At 39.6% G+C, this 19093-nt stretch overlaps 1 protein-coding gene across 5 annotated transcripts in view; it reads right to left on the bottom strand.

Annotated features, from left to right (window-relative positions):
- Positions 1–19093, bottom strand: part of PCDH7 (protocadherin 7) — a 748481-nt gene that overhangs the window by 708493 nt on the left and 20895 nt on the right. The window lies entirely within an intron of this gene.

Below are 19093 nucleotides of genomic sequence, written 5' to 3'. Positions count from 1 at the left end.
TGATCGGAAGCATAACCCGATTTAGAATGATGATAACTTCCAGATTTGGGTGGCAGGATTACTAGCGCATATCTTGATCGGTAAACTGGAACTTATAAAAGGGTTGGGGATATATAGACTGCAATATTTATAACATCTATATCTGTCGCTAAGGCTATGTTCACACCTTTGTTCGGCACCCCAAGAAGCACTTTTCTTGCCATTAACACTATTGAAACCCGGAACCCCAATAGGCTCCATCAGGTACTGTTCAGATCCGCTGTATGACAGATCCAGCCCCTCGCTATGGCTCCCGTTACAAACAAAAGTCATAGAAAATATGTGAACAGAGTCTAATGATTCCCGCTTAAAGCTATAGTTTATTGGACACTTTATTGTTTAAAAAAAATAATAATTTTGAGATTTTAGTGTCACTTAATGCAGATGTTTTATATTTTTTATGACTCTAAGGACTCATGCACATTACCATATTATGGCTCCATGCAACCTTTGAGTTGTCAGAGTAGTAAGTAGCTCTCTGTGATACGCCTGATGAAGGAGCCGAGACGGCTCCAAAACGCGTTGCTTTTATGATCACAATTAAAACCCTTTATTTGCACAACCTCAACGTTACTTTTGGATATTGATTACTGGGTACCACTCAAAGAATTTTTATTAGTAGGGAACAGCGCCGCAACAAGGTTCCTTTTTAGGTATAGCTTCCTAGGAATATACCTATACAACTTTTTTCCCAGAGTAGTAATATGGTGCACATAGAAGTTTACGGGAATATTTCTGTACATCCTTATGCCACTAACTTCATACAGGGGTTATTTTTTGTGCCATGTCTCACTTGACCTGGTACTATGGAGCTATTCTCTCCAAGAAACAATACTTCAAGGGAGAAATAACTGCATAATGCAGTGTCACCATACAGCAGCACACAAAGTGTCTACAGCTCCACAGTACAGAGCGATTGGGACTCCATGTGCCTGCGTACAGCCTCCGCGCACAGGGCTCTGCTGTGCACATGAGACCTATGGAAGCGTTGTGGCTACATACAGGAGATGTATATATAGAGCCAAAAATAAGATAGGATCAGATTCTTGGCTCTAAATATACTGCTAATGCATTGGACCATAATACAGACTGGTACATGAGCCCTAAGACCCACTTTTTATTTTATCAGAAGTACTTTCTATCATGATATATTATAACAGTTAGTTTATTGGTAATTGCGTGAGAGGCTTTATATCCAAAAGTTACCGTAAAAGTGCTTGTGCAGAGTGTTGAAGATTGCAAATGTAACATATTAGTGCAGCATTTGGTCTGACTTTTTTTTATTTTTGCTTATCTTTGGATATACACTTTAGATATATTAAATATTGGCTGAAGATCTAATATGTACAGAAGCAGCCTCAATGATCGGCATGTTGGACTTCAAAATGCTGTATCTTTTCTTCCCCGAGAAGATAAGTCACAGCTAGAGGTGCTTGGCTGTGACTAAAGGTGGTATTACACGGGCCGACGTGGGCCGTGTAAATGAGCGCTGATCAACGAGACAGCTCATTGATCGGGACTCGTTTGCTTCTTTCACAATGAGCTAGCATGGGGATGAGCGCTCGTTACTCCGAACGCTCGTTACTCCGATCGCTCGTCCCCATACATTTTTATCCTGTTGACAGAGATGTGCTGCCAACAATGATAATAGTTTCGGCATTTAAAACTATGCAATCAGCCGATGAACGAGCGTTTGCTCGTTCATCGGCTGATCGTTGCCCTGTTTACACAGGGCAATTATCGGGAACGCCTGTTTGCCCGATAATTTACCGGTGTTAAAGGGCCTTTATTCCCTACTTCTCACTTCAATAAACAGGTTTATGAACCAGCTTGGAGACAAAGCTATTGGGCCAATGATTATTCAGCCAACAGCTATCTAATATGTATGACTGGCCTTAGGTGTGTCTCCTGTCAATAGATCAGCCTTACATGCAACAAAGATCCTTTCCATACATTCCCTCCGCATAACCTATTGGCTCAGTATTTGGGAACAACTTGTAAAACAGTAAATTTTAGGAAGTGCAAACCTGTTACTTCAACGATATTTAGAAAATTATTTTAAGGGATATGTACCCCCAACTCAAGAATGTCTTAAAAAAAAAAAAAATTCTATTATAGAGGGATCAATGCAGGATCATGAATCTTATTGAGCTGGATGAAATTTTTGAATTCGTCACTGATTGGTTAGCATCATACACTCCTCTGTACAACGCCCAGTTGGTAAAAAGTAAAAACACGCCCAGTTGGTCATTAAGAAACTAATTAGCATAAATCTAAAATGGCTCATAACTTGCTCAAAATTGATCGTTTTTATAATAAAAACGACTTCTGTTATCTACATTACAGCACCAATCATATTATGTAGGAGATAGGCCACTTATAATCTGGTGACAGAGCCTCTTTAAGCGCCTGTGAATTATCGAGTTATCTTATGGGCAAGTAGAGCAGATGAGAAGGCAATGTAATACTGAGGTGCATGCTCTGATTGGCTGTCCAGTAGCATCTCTCTGCAGTACTGTTATACCTGTATTGTACTCTTTAACTATCTGCACTGTACAGTGCTGCTATTAACCTCTACTAATATACATGTACTCTATCTAAACTACATTTACAATACTGCGCTCTACCTGTACAAGTACTGTACTGTTCTCTACCTGCACTACACGTACTGTACTGTTCTCTACCTGTTCTACATGTACTGTACTGTTCTCTACCTGTACTACATGTACCGTACTGCTCTATACCTGTACTACATGTACTGTACTGCTCTATACCTGTAATACATGTACTGTACTACTCTCTACCTGTACTACATGTACTGTACTGCTATCTACTTGTGCTACATGTACTGTACTGCTCTCTACCTGTACTGCATGTACTATACTACTCTTTACCTGTACTACATGTACTGTACTGATCTCTACCTGTACTACATATACTGTACTACTATCTACCTGTACTGTACTGCTCTCTATCTGTGCTACATGTGATGTACTGTTCTCTACATGTACTACATGTACTGTAGTGTTCTCTACCTGTACTACATGTACTGTACTGCTCTCTACCTGTACTGCTCTCTACCTGTACTACATAAATTGTACTACTCTCTACCTGTACTACATGTACTGTACTGCTCTCTACGTGTATTACACTTACTATACTGCTCTCTACCTGTACTACATGTACTATACTGCCCTCTACCTATACTACATGTACTGCAATGATCTCTACCTGTACTACATGTACTGTTTTCTACCTGTACTACGTGTACTGTGCTACTACCTACCTGTACTATATGTACCGTATTGCTCTCTACCTGCTGTAGTACATGTACTGTACTACTCTCTACCTGTACTACATGTACTGTACTGTTCTCTACCTCTACTACATGTACTGTACTGCTCTCTACCTGTACTACATGTACTGCACTGAACTCTACATGTACTACATGCACTATACTGCTCTCTGTCTGTACTACATGTACTGCACTGCTTTTTACATGTATTACATGTACTGTACTCCCTACCTGTACTTCATGTACTGTACTGCTCTCTACCTGTAGTACATGTACTGTACTGCTCTATACCTGTAATACATGTACTGTACTGCTCTCTACCTGTACTGCATGTACTGTACTACTCTCTACCTGTACTACATGTACTGTACTGATCTCCACCTGCACTACAGGTACTGTACTGCTCTTTACCTGTGCTAGATGTACTGTACTCTACCTGTACTACATTTGCTGTACTACTCTCTACCTGTACTACACGTACTGTACTGCTCTCTACCTGTACTACATGTACTGTACTGCTCTATACCTGTACTACATGTACTGTACTGCTCTCTACCTGTACTACATACACTGCACTGCTCTCTACCTGTACTACATGTACTGTACTGATCTCTACCTGTACTACATACACTGCACTGCTCTCTACCTGTACTACATGTACTTGTACTGTACTGATCTCTACCTGTACTACATGTACTGTACTGCTCTATACCTTTACTACATGTACTGTACTGCTCTCTACCTGTACTACATGCACTGCACTGCTCTCTACCTGTACTACATGTACTGTACTGATCTCTACCTGTACTACATACACTGTACTTCTCTCTACCTGTACTACATGTACTGTACTGATCTCTACCTGTACTACATTTACTGTACTGCTCCCTACCTGTACTACATGTACTGTAATGATCTCTACATGTACTTAATGTACTGTACTGCTCTCTACCTGTACTACATGTACTGTACTGCTCTCTACCTGTAGTACATGTATTGTACTGCTCTCTACCTGTGCTGCATGTACTGTACTGCTCTCGACCTGTAATACATGTACTGTACTGCTCTCTACCTGTACTACATGTACTGTACTGCTCTCTACCTGTACTACATGTACTGCTCTCTACTTGTACTACATAAACTGTACTGCTCTCTACCTGTACTACATGTACTGTACTGCTCTCTACCTGTACTACATCTACTGTACTGCTCTCTACCTGTATTACACTTACTATACTGCTCTCTACCTGTACTACATGTACTATACTGTCCTCTACCTATACTACATGTACTGCATTGATCTCTACCTGTACTACATGAACTGTATTGCTCTCTACCTGCTGTAGTACATGTACTGTACTACTCTCTACCTGTACTACATGTACTGTACTGCTCTCTACCTATGCAACATGTACTGCACTGATCTCTACCTGTATTACATGTACTGTTTTCTACCTGTACTACGTGTACTGTGCTACTACCTACCTGTACTACATGTACTGTACTGCTCTCTACCTGTAGTACATGTACAGTACTGCTCTCTACCTGTAATACATGTACTGTACTGCTCTTTACCTGTACTACATGTACTATGCTGCTCTCCATCTGTACTACATGTACTGCACTGCTTTTTACCTGTATTACATGTACTGTACTCCTCTCTACCTGTACTTCATGTACTGTACTGCTCTCTACCTGTAGTACATGTACTGTACTGCTCTCTACCTGTACTACATTTACTGTACTGTTCTCTACCTGTACTACATGTACTGTTCTGTTATGTACCTGAACTACATGTACTGCACTGATCTCTACATGCACTATACTGCTCTCTACCTGTACTACATATACTGCTCTCTACCTGTACAACATTTACTATAATGTGGTCTATCTGTACTACATTTACAGCACTGCTTTCTACCTGTACTACATGTACTGTACTGTTCTCTACCTGTACTAAATGCACTATACTGCTCTCCACCTGTACTACATGCACTGTACTGCTCTATACCTGTACTACATGTGCTGTACTGCTCTCTACCTGTATTACATGTACTTTAATGCTCTCTACCTGTACTACATTTACTGCTCACATGTACTGTACTGCTCTTTACCTGTGCTACATGTACTGTACTGATCACTACACATACTGTATAGCTCTCTACCTGTACTACATATACTGTACTGATCTGTACATGTACTGCTCTCTATCTGTACTACATGTGCTGCTCACATAACCTGTACTGTTCTCTACCTGTGCTACATGTACTGTATTGCTGTCTACCTGTACTACATGCACTATACTGTCCCATAACGGTACTACATGTACTGCTCCCTACTTGTACTACATGGACTGTACTGCTATCTCCCTTTACTACATGCACTGTACTGCTCTCTACCCTTAATACATATAGTGTACTGCTATCTACCTTAGCTACATGTTATGTACTGCTCTCTACCTGTATTTACCCTATCTACATGTATTACGTTTTGTACTACATTTACCAGACTGTTTTCTTCCTGTATTACATGTACTCTGCTGCTCCCTACTTGTACTACATGTACTGTGCTGCACTACAATTGTACTGTATGTACTGCACTCCTCTCTACCTGTACTATGTGTACTGCACTGGTCTCCATCTATACCGGGATAAGCTACTCCTTAGGAATCAGCTGAGGGTAATGATCTAGTCCTTAGAACACCAGATGAGAGTAATGTCACCTTCCAGCAGTTTCTGACTTTATATGTAAGGTCCTGCTATTTCTATTTATTTATTTTTTGCATTGACATTTGGAGGCTTTGGAATCTATGATAGCTTTCCATGGGGTTACAGTCTCAAGTTACAATATTTTAAATTTACAGTGATTGTCCAAACCAAATTAATAATGTAACTTGAGGGAACATTATATAGTTGTGTGAACATGGCTATGTGGAGGATTTGTTTCCTCTTTTCTGCTATGTGCAAAAATGAATAATCATCTTTATGAAATATGGATATCCTGTGTACTGAATATAATATTCAGGTATAAGATCAATTTACTCTAATCAGCATTGAACCATCTAGGCCTAAATAATGCAAGTTGATCACTTTCATATTTATGATCCCTACAAGACAAAGCACATATCATAATCCAACCACAGAAGCATATAAATAATGAACTGACCATCTATGAAACAGTTTAACATGGCTTATAAATAATTCATGGCTCTGCAAACTTTCATCTTTTTAATGTTTTGAGTGGAGCTTTATTGTGCTTGTGCTTTTATTGATGGAGAAGTGTTTATTTTTACGTTGCGGTATGTCCATGCTGTACTTTTATGACATCTGGCTGCTGCTTTCCACACCCTAATAAATAATGTAATGTGGGGCTTAGCAGAAAGCAAACAGAGCTTGCAATTTTCAAATGTTAGTAGAAAATTTATATCATGGTGGTAAAAATATATGTGACCAAATACTCTAAGGATTGCATGCATCATCTTTACCGGTGATAAAGTTTACACTTCCAGTGTGCGAATAAAGGGATTTAAGTATCAGTTGCCATTTTAAATTCCATTTTGCATTACTTAAGTCACAGGGGAAATTTAAAGCATAAATGTATAAATTTAGTTGAAATACATAAGCATTAGAATAGCTATAGATTCCTAATATGTTCCGTGTTCCAATTTGATCCCAAAGGCTGCAAGTCAGAGGTTGATGGGCTATGGGGGATGTTCTTTGCTTATGTCTCATCTCTGTGAGTAGGATATAAACATAGATACATTTTTCATATATATATATTTATCTATGTGTGTTTGTGTGTGTGTATTGCAAATTTTACTGTAGATTAGACATATGTAAAAGAAGAATCTAAGGCAAAACATAATTTGGTGCATTTTTTCGGCCGGAATTCCCTGCGGCCGTCGGGGCGGATACACTGTGTATCTTTACGCAGCATATCTGCCCTGTGTGAACGTAGCCTAACAGTCTTGAAATGAATACAGTAAAAAAAAAAATATACAAGAACAAACGTATAATATTTTTTGCAGAATTCTGGCAGATGTTTATTACCTTCAAACCCCTCCATTATGAATAGCCACTGGACCTTAGCTAAAGGTACATGGCTTAGGTAAGCAGTATGGGAAGGATTTTTATGAGGAAAGCTTCCAGAATTTAATCTGGTGCCTCTGATCTAAAGCCAGCTGTCAGCTGAATGCTCTTTCGGCAAACAGCTATTAGATACCTGTTGGCGAATGCTCTTTCGGCAAACAGCTATTAGATACCTGTTGGCGAATGCTATTTCGGCCTATGTCAGTACAATAAAAGGATTATTCATGTTAAATATCCCTATCCTTCTCTCTCCCGACAACTGCCAATACATTAGATGGTAGTCAGGACCCGACAAAATCGATAGGTTCGGCCAACATTTATCGAATGTGTTCAGTTACCTTAAGACTGTACATACACATTAGAATAATGTCAGTAAGGTCTTTCAATACTATCAATGTGCATATGGTAAACCTAAATGTCCCCAGATAGCAGATGTTAAGGAAAACTAAAAATAGAAATGCTGAATTTTAACATGCCCAATTCTTTCTTGTACTGGTAGATAGGCAGCTACCAGAAGTGTTTGGCAGCAGCTTGTTTCCCTTTCCTCATTATAATAAAAATTCCTCCGACAGCTATTTTATGTGTATGGTCGGCTCAAGGCTTGTAGGATGTGTTAGAGTTAACATACATCGTCTCAGTTGTAGGCTTAACCAAAATTCTGAAACTTGTTTCTTATCTTACAGGTGTTGGAAGACTTTGAAGATTGCTGGGGCACCCTGTTATACTGGTAGTGGGGAAGGATTTAGATACTAGGGCTAGCCATACCACTGATGCCACCAGAACCCAGCAAACTTGGCGCTTTGTGTTCCTAGAAAAACTAGTTCAATTAACGAAAAGTCTGCATCGTAGCATTTGCTGTGCGCACACTTTGAAGGACATTAGTAGCATATTACAAATAATTATTATTCCACCAGTTTTGCAGTAATGATAGTTAAACTTTTCTTCTAGCTACAGAATACATGACACCATTTATTTAATTTTTTAAATTATAAAAAGATATTATGTTAAAAAATAATGAGCATGGCATGTACCTTTAGCCTTTTTGTAAGAATATTTCATATAGGCAATTAATTTCCAAGCTTAAAAAATATATAGTTATGTATAAAATGGATTCACTTCATTTCTATTAATGTTCATTTTAATGAATTTATAAAGTCTGGTTAATAAGTAAATCACGATGCCCCGAGGAAATAAGCACCGAGGAAACGCATCGGACGAGACCCCAAGTAAGAAGGCTCTATACACTGTACCAAAATAGAGCAGCTTTTGTTTAACGTTTTGATCTTCACACTGAATTGTAAGTGATCTTATCCTCTGAGGGGGGAAAAAAAAGAAGATAAGCAGCTATGGCTATGGTGGATCCTGAAGAGGCTAAGCTCGAAAATTTTCTTTCATCAGTATGTGACTTGGTGGAATAGCAGGGGAGGGATTCAAAAAGACTTTCACAGAGAGAACATATATAATGAAAAAGTAAATCATTCCTCTGAAAATTAGTGAGGCCTGCATGAAAAATATTTAATAGCTACTCCAATCTTTTGTTGCGTTTGATAACATTGGGACAAGACAGTCTAGGCAGTGGCTTTATAGACGCTATTATTCTGTAATGTCATCCATGCCTTGAAAAGTATCTTCAATCTTCCCAGACTGGCATGTTATTAGCAAATTCATACCGCCAAGCAAGTCGACAAGCAATTGTACAAGCAATTACAGTGCAGAATTATGAAGTTGTATATGTGTTTTTGTATAGCAGTTAGATGATCAGTATAATAACTCCTCCGGACATGTCTGCTTTTCATACTTTTTTAAAATTTATTTTTGTCCAATTTGTTTTTTAATAGACATTTCTTTGATGTCCCGATTTTCAAAAAATCACGTGGAGTCACTAAAGGTTGCTGATAATACCGACTCATCACTCAATTCTAATAGTAAAAATAAGAACCACAAAACAGCAGTAGTATTTGCTCCGATGATCTGTAAATCATCTTACCAGTAAAAAGTTGACAGGAGCACCAAATTGCTCATCAAGTGGTATAAATTGTCTCTATTATCCCTACATGAGTATTGGCACTGTGGAGGAATCTGAAGTCAATTGGCTTTGCTGGATAGAATAACACATTTCTAAAACCAACAGTTTTGGTTTTATAAAGAAAATGTTGTAATAAGAGAACTAACAATCAAAAAGCAAATAGGTTCTAAAACATGTCCATAAATATAATATTTAATTCATTTCATTTTGAATTACAAAATGTACAAATATATAATTTATTTCTTTGCTATCATATAATTCAGAATTCTCCTGAAGCATCGGCTTCTTCGTAGCTCTAGTGCTGCCTCCAGTCTTGTAGCTTTATATTTTAAATACAGTGGTTTTAAATTTCAGAAATATTTATAATTTCCTATGCACATTTTTGAGGGAAAAGTGCCTATGGGCCTCTTTTTTGAGAGTGCCAGCTATGAAAAAATTAGATAATCCTCATTCTCAAAATGTATTCTCTAGCACCTTATTATTTAAAAAATAAAAAATAAATAAAAGATGAATAAGCAAGGGTTCACACTTTAAGGCCCCATGCACACAAATGTGCTTTTGCTGCCGCAATTAACCCAAAAATCCACGGGAGAATTGCGGCCCCATTCATTTCAATGGGCCCATGCCCACGACCATGGTTTCCACGGTTCGTGCATGGCCCAGGAGCCCGCAACGCAGAAAGAACGGGCATGTCTTATTACAGCCGTGTTCTGCGGTCCGGGCTCATAGAAAATAATGGATGTGGCCATGTGCACGGCCCGCGATTTGCGGGCGGCTCGTGGGTAACACTCCGTGGCCGGCCGACCCGAAAATCACGGCCGTTCACATGGCTTCGGTTGTGTGCATGAGGCCTTACACAGTGAGGTTCTTCTTTAATACATAAGAAATTTCAAATAATGTGAGAACTAAGATATACCATCTCCTACAGGCCCATTCATTGCAGATAAGTCATAACATGATTTAAAACTTTGTAGAGAGCAGAAGTGAATGGCAAAAGTCTTAGGACAGTCACACATTTTGCGTTGCACCCATTCACTCCTACTGGAGGATGACGGTCACAACCTGACATGGACCACTGCAGCAGTAACATTGAGTAGGACAGATTGTTTAACTCAATGCATTTCTATGAATGAATTCTTACTCAAAGTTACTTTCTAGTACAACCTCAGTGTAAAGTGGAGCTCTATATTTGCAGCGCTTCACAACATTAAACTGCATGTTAGAAAATAATATATAGACCTTTATAACAGAGCTCCAGTGCAGCCATTCTCTCCATATAGTTTACCCCCAAAAAAAACAAAATTACCTACATTACACCTATTCAGATTTAGTGACATGTACTACAGCAGTGGTCCACATTTTAACCTTTTGTAGGTCGCAAGCCACTTTCAAATATGACCGGTAGTGTTGAGCCGTACTAAATATTAAAAAAGTAAAAAATGCTAATAAAGGCAGGAGCAAGTGAAATGGTCCTTACCCAATGGTTAACTACCAGTGATGGTTTTGTGGTTTTGACCCAGGTACTAAGTTCTAATAATGCTGCTGACACTCCTGTCCATAGGATGTGCCCGGTATTGCAGCTCTGCCGTATTCACTTGAATAGAGAGGAGTTGCCGTACTGGACACAAACTATGGACAGTATAAAAGAGTATCCGGCACACCAATTTTGAAACAAAAGGTATTTTTATTTTGTTTTTAATGCCAGTGGCAGAGTGCGACGTTTCTGTCTAAACTACCTTCATCAGGCACTGAGCCGTGCTGGAAAACTGCATAGACGAGCGCTAGTGGTGCTGATAACAGCTGGCTAACAAAATACCTTTTGTTTCAAAATTGGTGTGCCGGATACTCTTTTATACTCATCTTCGGGTTGAGCCCCTATTCGTGCAAAACCCCATCCTTACACATATCTTGTGCTGTCTGGACCTATACACAAACTATGGACAAGCGTGGTGCTGTTCTGGAAGAATGAAGCCATGTTTCCTTAATCTCATATAATAACCTTTTGCTAATCTCATACCTAACATACCTAATATTCAGTTGCATTTTCCTTATAGATATACGACAACATGATTTATTTTATAAAACTGACCTTAAATTGGCCATAAACGATACTTTTGGCCAATGAATGACTTTTTTCAGCCGACTATCTTTCTCGACTGCATTAACATGCCCATTTAGAAAGGCCGGACTGGCATGTTATTTCTACAAGAGCAGGGAGATAAGCGACTGACAGACACCTCTGGCACCGTTTAGCTTGAGGTAGCAGAGGTTTGGAAGGTAAAACTACTAACATTTGGGCTGTTTATACATATCCTATGTCTTTAGCCAACATTACTGATTGTTTAATTGGTTTTCTATGAATTTGACCCTACTGAGTCTTAGATATAAAAAAAGATTGTGATCCCCATTAAGGAGAGAGACTGATGTGAGTGATTACAATCTATGTGGAGTGCAGCAGGATATGTAGGATCTATATAAGAAATAGGAAAGAATGAACGATATGTCAATGAAGAATAACTTCACTCTATATGCATGCATGTGAGCAGCAGCACTACAATGGTGGGAGCTATACTACAATGGTGGGAGCTATACTACAATGGTGGGAGCTATACTACAATGGTGGGAGCTATACTACAATGGTGGGAGCTATACTACAATGGTGGGAGCTATACTGCAATGGTGGGAGCTATACTACAATGGTGGGAGCTATACTGCAATGGTGGGAGCTATACTACAATGGTGGGAGCTATACTGCAATGGTGGGAGCTATACTACAATGGTGGGAGCTATGCTACAATGGTGGGAGCTATACTACAATGGTGGGAGCTATACTACAATGGTGCGAGCTATACTACAATGGTGGGAGCTATACTACAATGGTGGGAGCTATACTGCAATGGTGGGAGCTATACTACAATGGTGGGAGCTATGCTACAATGGTGGGAGCTATACTACAATGGTGGGAGCTATACTACAATGGTGCGAGCTATACTACAATGGTGGGAGCTATACTACAATGCTGGGAGCTATACTACAATGGTGGGAGCTATACTACAATGGTGGTAGCTATACTACAAAGGTGGTTGCTATACTACAATGGTGGGAGCTATACTACAATGGTGGGAGCTATACTACAATGGTGCGAGCTATACTACAATGGTGGGAGCTATACTACAATGCTGGGAGCTATACTACAATGGTGGGAGCTATACTACAATGGTGGTAGCTATACTACAAAGGTGGTAGCTATACTACAATGGTGGGAGCTATACTACAAAGGTGGTAGCTATACTACAATGGTGGTAGCTATACTACAATGGTGGGAGCTATACTACTATGGTGGGAGCTATACTACAATGGTGGGAGCTATGCTACAATGGTGGGAGCTATGCTACAATGGTGGGAGCTATACTACAATGGTGGTAGCTATGCTACAATGGTGGGAGCTATACTACAATGGTGGTAGCTATACTACAATGATGGTAGCTATACTACAATGGTGGGTGCTATACTACAATGGTGGGAGCTATACTACAATGGTGGAAGCTATACTACAATGGTGGTAGCTATACTACAATGGTGGGAGCTATACTACAATGGTGGGAGCTGTGCTACAATGGTGGGAGCTATGCTACAATGGTGGGAGCTATACTACAATGGTGGGAGCTATGCTACAATGGTGGGAGCTATACTACAATGGTGGTAGCTATACTACAATGGTGGTAGCTATACTACAATGGTGGCAGCTATACTACAATGGTGGTAGCTATACTACAATGGTGGTAGCTATACTACAATGGTGGGAGCTATACTACAATGGTGGAAGCTATACTACAATGGTGGTAGCTATACTACAATGGTGGGAGCTATACTACAATGGTGGGAGCTATGCTACAATGGTGGGAAATATACTACAATAGTGGGAGCTATACTACAATGGTGGGAGCTATACCACAATGGTGGGAGCTATACTACTATGGTGCGAGATATACTACAATGGTGGGAGCTATACTACAATGGTGGGAGCTATACTACAAAGGTGGGAGCTATACTACAATGGTGCGAGCTATACTACAATGGTGGGAGCTATACTACAATGCTGGGAGCTATACTACAATGGTGGGAGCTATACTACAATGGTGGTAGCTATACTACAAAGGTGGTAGCTATACTACAATGGTGGGAGCTATACTACAAAGGTGGTAGCTATACTACAATGGTGGTAGCTATACTACAATGGTGGGAGCTATACTACAATGGTGGGAGCTATACTACAATGGTGGGAGCTATGCTACAATGGTGGGAGCTATGCTACAATGGTGGTAGCTATACTACAATAGTGGGAGCTATGCTACAATGGTGGGAGCTATACTACAATGGTGGTAGCTATACTACAATGGTGGTAGCTATACTACAATGGTGGGTGCTATACTACAATGGTGGGTGCTATACTACAATGGTGGGAGCTATACTACAATGGTGGAAGCTATACTACAATGGTGGTAGCTATACTACAATGGTGGGAGCTATACTACAATGGTGGGAGCTATGCTACAATGGTGGGAGCTATGCTACAATGGTGGGAGCTATACTACAATGGTGGGAGCTATGCTACAATGGTGGGAGCTATACTACAATGGTGGCAGCTATACTACAATGGTGGTAGCTATACTACAATGGTGGTAGCTATACTACAATGGTGGTAGCTATACTACAATGGTGGGAGCTATACTACAATGGTGGAAGCTATACTACAATGGTGGTAGCTATACTACAATGGTGGGAGCTATACTACAATGGTGGGAGCTATGCTACAATGGTGGGAAATATACTACAATAGTGGGAGCTATACTACAATGGTGGGAGCTATACCACAATGGTGGGAGCTATACTACAATGGTGCAAGATATACTACAATGGTGGGAGCTATACTACAATGGTGGGAGCTATACTACAATGGTGGGAGCTATACTACAATGGTGCGAGATATACTACAATAGTGGGAGCTATACTACAATGGTGGGAGTTATACCACAATGGTGGGAGCTATACCACAATGGTGGGAGCTATACTACAATGGTGGGAGCTATACTACAATGGTGGTAGCTATACTACAATGGTGGCAGCTATACTACAATTGTGGGAGCTATACTACAATGGTGGTAGCTATATTACAATGGTGGGAGCTATACTTATATGGTGGGAGCTATACTACAATGATGGGAGCTATACTACAATGGTGGGAGCTATACTGCAATGGTGGGAGCTATACTACAATGGTGGGAGCTATGCTACAATGGTGGGAGCTATACTACAATGGTGGGAGCTATGCTACAATGGTGGGAGCTATGCTACAATGGTGGGAGCTATGCTACAATGGTGGGATCTATGCTACAATGGTGGGAGCTATGCTACAATGGTGGGAGCTATGCTACAGTGGTGGGAGATATACTACAATGGTGCGAGATATACTACAATAGTGGGAGCTATACTACAATGGTGGAAGATATACTACAATGGTGCGAGATATACTACAATAGTGGGAGCTATACTACAATGGTGGGAGCTATACCACAATGGTGGGAGCATAATGGTATTATGGCTCCATACAACTTCAAAGTTGTACAGAATCGTAAGTTGACGCCCATAGTCTTCTAGGGGAACCTGCTGAATGTCCATATGACTTTGATTTGATACAGAGATAAAAAATAATAATATTTTGGATTCCGTACTATTTAAACTGGGAAATAAAAATCATGGCTTGCTTTCATAGGATGCCATATTATGGAGGTTTTGTCTCTTAGGGGTAAATACCGCTGTAATACAGTGTCGTATGGAGGCACCCTATACGGTGGTACATAACCACAGGGACTCCATATGCCTCCATGCAGGCTCCGTGCATAAGGCTCTGCCATATGTAAGAGGTTTTATGGGTTAAGTTGTTTTTTCTGAACAGATCTTCAAACCTGTTTGTAAAGGTATTCCTAAATGTTCTGTGCCTTGTGCAAGCAGGCTACAGAATGTCTAGAATGATGGCTAAGGCAAGATCATACCTGCAGCTGTCATTTCAATTCTGTATAATATCTGGGACTTGCAGTATGCATAATATATGCATCTATATATGCAAAATAATACATTTATTAAATGTCAAGTTATAGACAAAATTTCATCTGGTATGCTGCCCTACAGGAATATAGAGAAAAATTATTTGATGCAATGATACAACACATAAAAAACTGTCAAATATGATTCTTACCCTGTAAAAGCAATGACCTGCTGTAACTGTAATAGGAGGGTCTCAAGTGCAATAAGACTCAAGTATTAGACTTAGGACTGTCCTATTTGGTCATTTCAGAAGGGAAAGGGACTTAACGTCTCAATGATCTCTTCCAGGTCTGGTCATATCTCACTAGGGTTTTTCTAGTTTGGGTTAACCAGGGATGTGAACAAAATATCCATTACATAATAAAAGTATGGATGGAGCCTATAACGACAGCCAAACAAACGTTTTAATATGGAACTCAACAAACAGGAAAGTGCCGTGAGATTTCTCCTGATGATCTTAATCCATATTCATGTGCACTGATCATAGCAGCCGGGAGAATACAGTAACGTGTACATACAGCTTCTCCTCTAATAATACCCCAAAACAAAGAAAAAACAGACAAATATTCCAAACTTCCTCTAACTCGCTATGTATTCTGATGAATAACTATCAAAACGAGCAACAAATATAGAAATATTTGGGGAAGGGAATTAATTTAGAATTATTTAAATGTTTTGATGGAAGAGCACATTGGTTTTCATTGATATGCGTAAGGCTATATTCACATTTGCATCGTGGTCTACAGTTATAACGGAAATTATGACGCATTCACGGATCTACTGTATGACGGATACCAACGGCACCCATGGGTCAGGTTCCATCATGGCGTCCGTCCCTTTTACAGAAAAAATAGTGTTGCATAAAGGTACTACTGATGGATGCTTCGAATGAAGCCTCTGATGGCAGTGTGACCAGAGCCTCAGAGGGAAGAAGAATCTACCTCTTCATTTCTCTAGAAAATGAGAAGGCAAAAAAATAAAAAAATAAATATTAAATAAATAAATAATGTAAATAATGAAAACACATGATATATATATACACACACACACAGACACACACACACACACATATATATATATATATATATATATATATATATATATATATATATATATATATATAAATATATATGTATATATATATTTATATATATATATTAATATGTTATTTACCTGCAGGTCAGGTCAGTTCGGGACAGATTAGAGGAACCTAATAGATTTCTCTAGTGTGACGGTAATTCTATAACTGTATTCTCTGTTTCTACTTTATAAATAGGACTATTATTTTCTCTAGAATTAGTGCATTGGATTTGTAGAAATCTATAACACACACCAGTTTCTCAGCTATGATACAGTAACAATGCCAGGCAGTGCAGTCTTACTGGAGCTCTCACAGGGAATGTCTCAAAATGCCTAATTAAAAACGTGTGTAAACTTAGTGTATGTGCGATTTATCATCCCACAGCTATTACTATGGTAAAAGAATTATGTCTTCCAATAAATATGTATGCTGAGTATATTCCTTGCAATATTAATGAGGTGCATGATGTAGTAATATTTATGTTAGCACATATGTTTCTATCTTAGACTCTGTTCACACTGCGTCCCCCGTTTGCATCCAGCATATATATGTTGCATAAAAATATATACTATACACATATGTAATTGTATAGGCATTCCATCCTTGACTTTATTTATAAAAAGTGTTTACTTTTATTTTTTTGTGGGTTGCACTGAAAAGCATTGGCAATGGTTAAAATAAAAAGTATACAGACATAAACCAGTCAAAGCCTGTTCCATAGAAACCTATGGCAATGATAAATAATTTATTTGGGTACCTTCTAGATGTATATGCTGAACGTAATCAGCAAACACAGTGTGAACAAAGTCTTACCTCCATCCTAGAAACGAAAAAAAAACTATTCACTATTATGTAACCAATGGTGGCAAAAAGTTTGTTAAGTCAGAACCACCCTATTTACCCTTAATACCAGTTCATTGTGGGGTGTTTCATTCCCCAGATTACCTCCCAAGGGGCAAGCACAGGATTATTAAAGGGGGATTCCCAAATGCATACTTTTTAAACCAAGCTATTTAAACTGCGAGTATTAGACTGCACGGATTTACCAGCCTAGCCCTTTATATTACAAGCTAGTGAATATGTGTTGATCACTACTCTTAGCGTAAAGGCCAGCGTTGGTTGTGCCACACTAAGTGCTCCCTGTAGATAGTGCCACAGGGCCCCCTGTAGATAGTGCCACACAGTGCCCCCTGTAGATAGTGGTATGCACTGCCCTTTGTAGATAGCGCAACACACTGCTCCCTGTAGATAGTACGCCACAACAAGTAGACTCACCTGTAACCGTTTCCACGCCGTCCTCAAGCCAAGCAGGCTTGGTCTCTTCTGAACAGGCCTAGTGGAATGATGATGAAGTTTTCGCGCCCCCTGCATCTCCAGAAAAGCGCCGAATGGTGCAGAAGGAAACTGATGTTCCTTTGCCTCACCAGCGCTGTCAATTTTATCCGCGTCTTAAGAACTCGGATACCATTGAGTCCGATTGTATGTGAGAGCATCCTGAGCCAGCGGGGACCCTCCTGCGCCAGAAAGATAGTGAGGTCTATAGCTGGCGCACCAATGATAATCTGGTCCTAATCAAAATGCAGTTTTCGGGCAACTGGAAAACTCCCCCCTGCGTTTGCACCTGCTCCCATCACCTGTTATCATCTGAAAATTAATACTGTACATGCCCAATTTCCCTGCAGTGCTGGCACAGGAAAAATAAAGTATTGCAGGCTGTATATAGTTTTCAATGAACACCTGCAGTCCTCCAGAGTTTAAAGCTGAAATGATGGCTGTGTTTGGCTCTAGCTCACAGACAGGGGTCCCGATCAGGGAACCTCTTGTGGTAACTCATCCTGTTGCAAAAGGGCAAGCAATAACGGGTAGTCTAAAGAAGTAAAAAATGCCAGCGACATTATCTATGGGCAGCCAAAGATCGGCTGGTGTATCACCAACACGATTGTCGCCGAAGCATCTGCCTGTCTGATCTCCCAATGCTACATCAAGTTTAAGATACGCTCAAAGTCTGAGAGACAAACGTGTTATGTTCTGAAAAATGTAACAGTTAATGCACTTTTATAATCAAAGTAAAAAAAAAAAACAAACAACAAAAGGTACAAATTTTACTTGGTTATTTCACAGAGAAAGATATGAAAGGAAGATATATGCAGATATTGTATAGTAATATTGACTGAGATGAGAATACATTAGATTGCAGTTGTGGTTACATTTGCAGGCGATGTTTACACATGAGCTTATAGTAAGCCACGAGAGACCTGGGGTGCACAGCTCAAACAGAGGAGTATTTTCATTATGTAGCTGAAAATGCTAATAAGATAAATTTGTGCCCAAGACTGGTTAATATCATGCAGGGGGGGGGGGATAGCGAAGTGAGACAGAAAGATGGCGTTACGCCATTTATAAAGCTTAGCTCTTAAACACCATCTACTAAGGGACTTCTGTTACATACCAATTTTTTC

This window comes from Rhinoderma darwinii, chromosome 1, assembly GCF_050947455.1.
Source record: "Rhinoderma darwinii isolate aRhiDar2 chromosome 1, aRhiDar2.hap1, whole genome shotgun sequence".
Taxonomy (NCBI): Eukaryota; Metazoa; Chordata; class Amphibia; order Anura; family Rhinodermatidae; genus Rhinoderma; species Rhinoderma darwinii.
This window is presented reverse-complemented; position numbering and strand designations above follow the sequence as displayed.